The sequence below is a fragment of the Sarcophilus harrisii genome, chromosome 4, assembly GCF_902635505.1.
Source record: "Sarcophilus harrisii chromosome 4, mSarHar1.11, whole genome shotgun sequence".
Classification (NCBI taxonomy): domain Eukaryota; kingdom Metazoa; phylum Chordata; class Mammalia; order Dasyuromorphia; family Dasyuridae; genus Sarcophilus; species Sarcophilus harrisii.
In genome coordinates, this window is record NC_045429.1 from 246,316,589 (window position 1) to 246,319,394 (window position 2,806).

Consider the following 2,806-nt stretch of genomic DNA (forward strand, 5'->3'; position numbering starts at 1 on the left):
TTATTAAACATTACTAAATGACTATTTAATGTAGTTTAGGCCTTACTTTGGAGTATGATGGTCTACACACAACTTTTTATAGCGTATTTCAAAGCTCTTATTTAAGAGGAAGACTGAATTGAAACATTTAAACTTTCCTCCTTGAACTCTCAAATTTTCTTAAATATCCCTCTCTAATCCCTGTCCCAAAACCAATCTAATATGAATTATAAATATGCAACAAATTAAGCATATTTCTACATTCGTCATGCTGTGAAAAAAGAATCAGAAGAAATGGGAAAACCACATGAAAGAAAAAAATAACAAAAATGTGAAAATAGTACTCTTTGATCTGCATTCAGACTCTAAAGATGTTTCTCTGGATGTTGATAGAACTCACCAGCATGAGTCTTTCACAATTGTCTTGGATCATTGTATCACAGAGAAGAGCAAAATCTGTCATGGTAGTTGATCTGAAGATCACAGTGTGACTTGCTGTGTACAATTTTCTCCTGGTTCTGCTCACTTCATTCAGCATCAGTTTGTGAAAATCTTTCCAGGTCCCCGCATAGTAAATGTTTAGTTTCCAGCCTACCTCACCCTACTCCAGCCCTCCCTTCTGCCTTCTCTCCTCTCTTCTTTTACCCCTTTTTCCTAATTGTTGGAATCTTTACTAAAGTGTTAAGACATCTCTTTACAAAGTGTTAAAGACATTGGAGTTAATTTAATCTTAGAAAGAATTATTTTGGGCCAGAACTTGAAACAAGATACTAAGTGGAACTGATTGAACAATGCTTGTGTTCACACCTTTAGAGAGCTCAAGTATCTAAGTACTCAATGGAGTTCACACGAGAGTTCAGGGCTAGTATGAGAGCTGAATTCACACCTTCCTTAGGACCAGAGAGCACTCTGGGAGATAACCCAGAATCCCTCTCCCTCCAGAAGGTGGAGTTAACCTTTGGGAGATCACATAAATGAAGGAAGCTCTTGAAGCGAAAGAAGAATTTCTCCGGACTCTAGGGCTCTAAGAAAGAACACTCCGGAAGAAAAGACTACTCGCCACAGACTGGAGATTGAGAAGCCACAAGTTGGAGCTGGCTGGAGGCTGAAGAAAGCAGAGGCAGAAACCAAGGACAAAGCTACAAGATCTCTTGGAGCCAGGCAGAGAGATTGGCCTCAACTAACCGGGCGAATTTGTAAAGAGAAATAAACATTTGCAACTTTTACCAGCTGGCTGAGATTTCGAAGTAATTATTTATTTCAATTAAGACTAAGGCTGGCCCCTAAGAAAAACCACCAATACCTAATGATTCTGCCCTCCCTTCTATCTACCCCCTCTTTTTTTCTTTCCCCTCTTTCCTTTTATTTCTATATAAGGTAATATAAACTTCTACACTCAACTGAATGAATATTATTCCCTCTTTAAGCCAAATATGATATTAAGCTTCAAACATTATTCATTCTCTACCTTCTTGCCCCGTACTCTACTAGGTATATATGACTCTTTATGTCATGTAATTTGCTTCATTTTTATCTCCCTTTTTGTTCTTGTCCAGCATAACCCTTTGTCTAACCATAATTTCTCTGTTTTTAATATTATCACATCAAAATCAACTTATATCCATACCTCCATACTCTGTGTCTATATACACTCCTTCCAACCACCCTACTAAAACTGCAGTTCTCAAGAGTTATAATTATCATTGTCTCATGTAGGGAGGGAAACAATAAGCCTTTAAATAACATTTTTTTTCCTGTTTAACATTTCCATGTTTCTCCTGAATCTTGTATATGATGATAAATTTCTTCTTTTTTTCATCAGATATAAATTGAAGGTGCCCCATTTCATTTGATATACACATTTTTCCCTGAAGGATTATGCTCAGTCTTGCTGTATAATTGATACCTGGTTGAAATCTATCTTCCAGAATACCTTATTCAAAGCCCTTCAGTCCTTTAATGTAGATTCTGCTCAATGTGGATAATCTTGTCTGTGGGTCCTTGACATTTCAATTATTTCTTCCTGGCTGTCTATAGTATCCTTTCCATGACCTGATAATTCTGGAATTTAGTTACGTTATCCCTTATAGTTTTCATCTTTAGACCTCTTTCAAAAGGGATTGGTGGATTCCCTCAATGATTATTTTACCCTCTGATTCTAATATCAAAACAGATTTTTTGTTAATTTTCTGAAAGTTGCCAGCTCTTCTCTTGATCATGAAATTCAGGAAGTTCAGCAATTCTTAAATTACTTTTCCTTTATCTATACTCCAATTTCCAATGCAATATTCACATTTTTTTCTTTTTTTTCATTTTTTAAAATTTTGTTTGACTGGTAATTGATGTCTTATGCAGTTGGTTATTTTCCATTTGCACAATTTTAGTTGTTGAGTAATAATTATTTTCTTTAGTTAGCTTTTGTACCTTCCCCTCCATTGCCAATCACACTTTTTAAGGAATTATTTTATTAGTCAATTTTATTCTTTGCTTTTCCAAGTTGTTGGCTCTCTCTTGCATTTTATTTATTTTCCCAATTTTTCTTCTACCTCTTTTGACTTTTGACATCATTTTGAGCTCTTCCAATATTTTTTTTTTGCTTGAGACCAATTCTTACTCCTTTTTGAGGTTTCACACGAAGGCATTTTGTACCATTCTAATTTGGTGCTTTGATCTTCCCTGTCATCTTAGTAGCTTTCTATGGTCAAAATTCTTCTTCTTCTTTTTTTTTTTTTTTTTTTTTGCTTATTTGCAATTTGCAGGCTTATTTCATGGGCTTTTAAAGTTGGGCTATACTCCTAGGAAGCAGGGAGTGCTGTCCCAAGCTTCT